Raw genomic sequence first — 6,976 nt, forward strand, 5'->3', positions numbered from 1 at the left:
ATTAATCAGAAATCTTCTTCTGGGCCCACTTGGTGTGTGCTTGGGCTGAGCATTGAAGCATTTTCGTGTAGAGACTTTTCTTGGAGTTAAACGCCAGCTTTTGTGCCAGTTTGGGCGTTTAACTCCACTTTTGTGCCAGTTTCGGAGTTAAACGCCAGAATTCTTGAGCTGACTTGGAACGCCTGTTTGGGCCATCAAATCTCGGGCAAAGTATAGACTATTATATATTGCTGGAAAGCCTTGGATGTCTACTTTCCAACACAATTGAGAATGTGCCAATTGGGTTTCTGTAGCTCCAGAAAATATACTTTGAGTGCAGGGAGGTCAGAATCCAACAGCATCTGCAGTCCTTTTTCAGCCTCTGAATCAGATTTTTGCTCAGGTCCCTCAATTTCAGCCAGAAAATACCTGAAATCACAGAAAAACACACAAACTCATAGTAAAGTCCAGAAATATGATTTTTAAATAAAAACTAATAAAAATATAATAAAAACTAATTAAAATATACTAAAAACATACTAAAAATAATGCCAAAAAGCATATAAATTATCCGCTCATTACAACACCAAACTTAAATTGTTGCTTGTCCCCAAGCAATTGAAAACCAAATAGGATAAAAAGAAGAGAATATACAATGAATTCTAAAAACATCTATGAAGATCAGTATTAATTAGATGAGCGGGGCTTTTAGCTTTTTGCTTCTGAATAGTTTTGGCATCTCACTTTATTCCTTGAAGTTCAGAATGATTGGCATCTATAGGAACTCAGAATCCAGATAGTGTTATTGATTATCCTAGTTAAGTATATTGATTCTTGAACACAGCTACTTTATGAGTCTTGGCCGTGGCCCTAAGCACTTTGTTTTCCAGTATTACCACCGGATACATAAATGCCATAGACACATAACTGGGTGAACCTTTTCAGATTGTGACTCAGCTTTGCTAGAGTCCCCAATTAGAGGTGTCCAGGGTTCTTAAGCACACTCTTCTTTTTGCTTTGGACCTCGACTTTAATCGCTCAATCTCAAGTTTTCACTTGACACCTTCACGCCACAAGCACATGGTTAGGGACAGCTTGGTTTAGCCGCTTAGGCCAGGATTTTATTCATGTGGGCCCTCCTATCCACTGATGATCAAAGCCTTGGATCCTTTTTATCACCCTTGCCTTTTGGTTTAAAGGGGTATTGGCTTTTTCTGCTTGCTTTTTTTTTTTTGCAAGCTTTTCACTGCTTTTTCTTGCTTCAAGAATCAATTTTATGACTTTTTTAGATCATCAGATAACATTTCTCCTTTTCCTTTCATTCTTTCAAGAGCCAACAATTTTAAAATTCATAAACAATCAAATTAAAAAAATATGCACTGTTCAAGCATTCATTCAGAAAAATAATAGTATTGCCGCCACATCAAAATAATTAAACTGTTTTGAAATTTGAAATTCATGCACTTCTTTTTCTTTTTCAATCAAAAACATTTTTCATTTAAGAAAGGTGATGGATTCATTTTCATAGCTTTAAGGCATAGACACTAATGATCATGTAATAAAGACACAAACATAGATAAACATAAAGCATAATTTTCGAAAAACAGGAAAATAAAGAACAAGGAAGTTAAAGAACGGGTCCACCTTAGTGATGGCGGCTTGTTCTTCCTCTTGAAGATCTTATGGAGTGCTTGAGCTCCTCAATGTCTCTTCCTTGCCTTTGTTGCTCCTCTCTCATGGTTCTTTGATCTTCTCTAATTTCATGGAGGAGGATGGAATGCTCTTGGTGCTCCACCCTTAGTTGTCCCATGTTGGAACTCAATTCTCCTAGGGAGGTGTTGATTTGCTCCCAATAGTTTTGTGGAGGAAGATGCATCCCTTGAGGTATCTCAGGAATTTCATGATGAGGAATTTCCTCATGCTCTTGATGAGGTTCTCTTGTTTTCTCCATCCTTTTCTTAGTGATGGGCTTGTCCTTATCAATGAGAATGTCTCCCTCTATGTCAATTCCAACCGAATTGCAAAGGTGACAAATGAGATGAGGGAAGGCTAACCTTACCAAAGGAGAGGACTTGTCCGCCACCTTGTAGAGTTCTTGGGATATAACCTCATGAACTTCCACTTCCTCTCCAATCATGATGCTATGTATCATGATAGCCCGGTCTATAGTAGCTTCGGACCGGTTGCTAGTGGGAATGATTGAGCGTTGGATGAACTCCAACCATCCCCTAGCCACGGGCTTGAGGTCATGCCTTCTTAGTTGAACCGGCTTCCCTCTTGAATCTCTCTTCCATTGAGCGCCCTCTTCACAGATGTCCATGAGGACTTGGTCCAACCTTTGATCAAAGTTGACCCTTCTAGTGTATGGGTGTGCATCTCCTTGCATCATGGGCAAGTTGAATGCCAACCTCACATTTTCCGGACTAAAATATAAGTATTTCCCTCAGACCATTGTAAGCCAATTCTTAGGGTCCGGGTTCACACTTTGATCATGGTTCTTAGTGATCCATGCATTGGCATAGAATTCTTGAACCATTAAGATTCCAACTTGTTGAATGGGGTTGGTGAGAACTTCCCAACCTCTTCTTCGGATCTCATGTCAGATCTCCGGATACTCATTCTTTTTGAGTTTAAAAGGGGCCTCAGGGATCACTTTCTTCTTGGCCACAACTTCATAGAAGTGGTCTTGATGGACCCTTGAGAGGAATCTCTCCATCTCCCATGACTCGGAGGTGGAAGCTTTTGCCTTCCCTTTCCTCTTTCTAGAGGTTTCTCCGGCCTTTGGTGCCATAAATGGTTATGGAAAAACAAAAAGCTTTAGCTTTTACCACACCAAACTTAGAAGGTTGCTCGTCCTCGAGCAAAAGAAGAAAGAAGAGAGTAGAAGAAGAAGAAATAGAGGGGTGTGAGGGGTGTGTATGGTTCGGCTATAGAGGATGTGTTTGGGAGGAAAAGTGGTTTGAATTTGGATGGTGAGGTAGGTGGGGTTTTATAAAGGATGGATGTGAGTGGTGAAAAGAATGGTAGGATTTGATAGGTGAGGGGTTTTTGGGGAAGAGGTATTGAGGTGATTGGTGAATGGGTGAAGAAGAGAGAGAGTGGTGGGATAGGTGGGGATCCTGTGGGGTCCACAGATCCTTAGGTGTCAAGGATATCTCATCCCTGCACCAAGTGGCGTGCAAAACACCCATTTCTGCTAATCCTGGCATTAAACGCCAGGCTGCTGCCCATTTCTGGCGTTTAACGCCAGCTTCTTGCCCATTCCTGGCATTAAACGCCAGTCTGGTGCCCTTTTCTGGCGTTAAACACCCAGAATGGTGCCAGACTGGGCGTTTAACGCCCATTCTGCTACCCTTACTGGCGTTTAAACGCCAGTAGGTTTCTCCTCCAGGGTGTTCTATTTTTCATTCTATTTTTTACTTTTTTTTTTTTTGCTTTTTCAATTGTTTTTGTGACTTCACATGATCATCAACCTACAGAAAACATAAAATAACAAAGGAAAATAGAAATTTAACATAGATAAGTAAAAATTGGGTTGCCTCCCAACAAGCGCTTCTTTAATGTCAATAGCTTGATAGTGGCTCTCATGGAGCCTCACAGATGTTCAAAGCAATGTTGGAACCTCCCAACACCAAACTTAGAGTTTGAATGTGGAGGTTCAACACCAAACTTAAAGTTTGGTTGTGGCCTCCCAACACCAAACTTAGAGTTTGACTGTGGGGGCTCTGTTTGACTCTGTATTGAGAAAAGCTCTTCGTGCTTCCTCTCCATGGTGACAGAGGTATATCCTTGAGCTTTAAACATAAGGGAGTCTCCATTCACTTGAATGATCAATTCTCCTCTGTCAACATCAATCACAGCTTTTACTGTGGCTAGGAAGGGTCTGCCAAGGATGATGGATTCATCTATACACTTCCCAGTCTCTAGGACTATAAAATCAGCAGGGATATAATGGTCTTCAACCTTCACCAAGACATCCTCTAAGAGTCCATAAGCCTGTTTCTTTGAATTGTCTACCATCTCCAGTGAGATTCTTGCAGCTTGTACCTTAATGATCCCTAGCTTCTCCATTACAGAGAGAGGCATGAGGTTTATACTTGACCCTAGGTCACACAGAGCCTTCTCAAAGGTTATGGTGCCTATGGTACAAGGTATTGAGAACTTTCCAGGATCTTGTCTCTTCAGAGGTAATTTTTGCCTAGTCAAGTCATCCAGTTCTTTGATGAGCAATGGAGGTTCATCCTCCCAAGTCTCATTACCAAACAACCTGGCATTTAGCTTCATGATTGCTCCAAGGTACTTAGCAACTTGCTCTTCAATAACATCTTCATCCTCTTCAGAGGAGGAATATTCATCAGAGCTCATAAATGGCAGAAGTAAATTTAATGGAATCTCTATGGTCTCAGTCTGAGCCTCAGATTCCCATGGTTCCTCATTAGGGAATTCCATGGAGGTCAGTGGACGTCCATTGAGGTCTTCCTCAGTGGGAATCACTGCCTCTTCCTCCTCTCCATGTTCGGCCATGTGTGATGTGGTTATGGCCTTGCACTCTCTTTTGGGAATCTCTTCTGTATTGCTTGGGAGAGTGCTAGGAGGGAGTTCAGTAATTTTCTTACTCAGCTGACCCAATTGTGCCTCCAAATTTCTAATGGAGGACCTTGTTTCAGTCATGAAACTTTGAGTGGTTTTGATTAGATCAGAGACAATGGTTGTTAAGTCAGAGGGGTTTTGCTTAGAATTCTCTGTCTGTTGCTGAGAAGATGATGGAAAAGGCTTGCTATTGCTAAACCTATTTCTTCCACCATTATTGTTGTTGAAACCTTGTTGAGGTCTCTGTTGATCCTTCCATGAGAGATTTGGATGATTTCTCCATGAAGAATTATAGGTGTTTCCATAGGATTCTCCCATGTAATTCACCTCTTCCATTGCTGGGTTCTCAGGATCATAAGCTTCTTCTTCAGAGGAAGCTTCCTTTATACTGCCTGTTGCTGCTTGCATTTCAGACAGACTCTGAGAAATCATATTGACTTGTTGGGTCAATATTTTATTCTGAGCCAATATGGCATTCAGAGTATCAATCTCAAGAACTCCTTTCTTCTGAGCTATCCCATTATTCACAGGATTCCTTTCAGAAGTGTACATGAATTGGTTATTTGCAACCATTTCAATGAGTTCTTGAGCTTCTGCAGGCGTCTTCTTCAGATGAAGAGATCCTCCAGCAGAGCTATCCAATGACATCTTGGATAGTTCAGACAGACCATCATAGAAGATTCCTATGATGCTCCATTCTGAAAGCATGTTAGAAGGGCATCTTCTGATCAATTGCTTGTATCTCTCCCAAGCCTCATAGAGGGACTCACCATCCTCCTGTCTAAAGGTTTGGACTTCCACTCTAATCTTACTCAATTTTTGAGGTGGAAAGAACTTTGTCAAGAAGGCATTGACTAGCTTTTCCTAAGAGTTCAGGCTTTTCATAGGTTGTGAATCCAACCATGTTCTAGCTCTGTCTCTTACAGCAAAAGGAAAAAGCATGAGTCTGTAGACTTCAGGGTCAACCCCATTGGTCTTGACAGTGTCACAGATTTGCAAGAATTCAGCTAAGAACTGATGAGGATCTTCCAATGGAAGTCCATGAAACTTGCAATTCTGTTGCATTAGAGAAACTAATTGAGACTTAAGCTCAAAGTTGTTTGCTCCAATGGCAGGGATTGAGATGCTTCTCCCATAGAAATCAGGAGTAGGTGCAGTAAAGTCACCAAGCACCTTCCTTGCATTGTTGGCATTGTTGTTGTTTTCAGGTGCCATGGTTTCTTCTTCCTTGAAAAGCTCTGTTAGGTCCTCTAAAGAGAATTGTGCTTTAGCTTCTCTTAGCTTTCTCTTCAAGGTCCTTTCAGGTTCAGGATCAGCTTGAACAAGTATGCCTTTATCTTTGTTCCTGCTCATATGAAAGAGAAGAGAACAAGAAAGTATGGAATCCTCTATGTCACAGTATAGAGATTCCTTGAAGTGTCAGAAGAAAAGAAGAATAGAAGGAGGAGGTGGAGAAGAGGGAATTCGAACTTATCAAGAGGGACAGAGTTCGAATTGCACCTTGATGAGGAGTCTTAGTCCTTTAAATAGAAGGATATGAAAAGAGGGGAAGAATTTTCGAAAATAATTTAAAAAGATTTTGAAATAATTAAAAAGAAATTTGAAAATTTGAATGAGATTTTCGAAAACTAAGATTGGGAAAGAAATAAAGTGATTTTTGAAAAAGATTTTGAAATTAGAAAAATATTGGATTGAAAAAATTAATTTTGAAAAAGATGTGATTAAAAAGATATGTTTGAAAAGATATGATTGAAAATCAATTTAGAAAAAGAAAATTTTTAAAATTAAAGTTGATTACTTGACTATCAAGAAATTAAAAGATATGATTTTAAAATTTAAAGTTTGATCCTTTCTTAATAGGCAAGTAACAACTTGAAAATTTTGAAGTAAATCTTTAATTGAAGCAAGGATTTTTGAAAATAGTAAAAATAAATATAAAATGGAAAGAAATTGATTTTGAAAGAGATATGATTGAAAATATATGATTTGAAAAAGATTTGATTTTGAAAAATTATGAAAACTTGAAAAAAATGTGAATTAAAAACAAAATCTTCCCTCTAGTGTCATTTTGGCGTTAAACGCCCAGAATGGTGCCCATTCTGGCGTTTAAGGCCCAAAACTCTACCTTTTTGGGCGTTAAATGCCCAGCCAGGTGCCCTGGCTGGCGTTTAAACACCAGTTTTCCTTCTTCACTGGGCGTTTTGAACGCCCAGCTTTTTCTGTTTGATTCCTCTGTTGAATGTTCTGAATCTTCAATTCTCTGTATTATTGACTTGAAAAGACACAATTTTGAAAATATTTTTGAATTTTTAATGATGAGAAACAATAAAAATTTCAACTAAGATCAAATAAATAATGCATGCAAGACACCAAACTTAAATATTTTCATATAAGAGACACTAACAAA

General features: G+C 39.3%; 1 non-coding gene across 1 annotated transcript; it reads left to right on the forward strand.

Moving 5' to 3' along the window:
- Positions 1-5,270: 5,270 nt before the first annotated feature.
- Positions 5,271-5,379, forward strand: LOC112774877 (small nucleolar RNA R71). Its single transcript, XR_003189333.1, has one exon. It is a non-coding gene; the product is annotated as a small nucleolar RNA R71 (small nucleolar RNA).
- Positions 5,380-6,976: the final 1,597 nt, after the last annotated feature.

Source organism: Arachis hypogaea, chromosome 18 (assembly GCF_003086295.3).
Source record: "Arachis hypogaea cultivar Tifrunner chromosome 18, arahy.Tifrunner.gnm2.J5K5, whole genome shotgun sequence".
Lineage (NCBI taxonomy): Eukaryota > Viridiplantae > Streptophyta > Magnoliopsida > Fabales > Fabaceae > Arachis > Arachis hypogaea.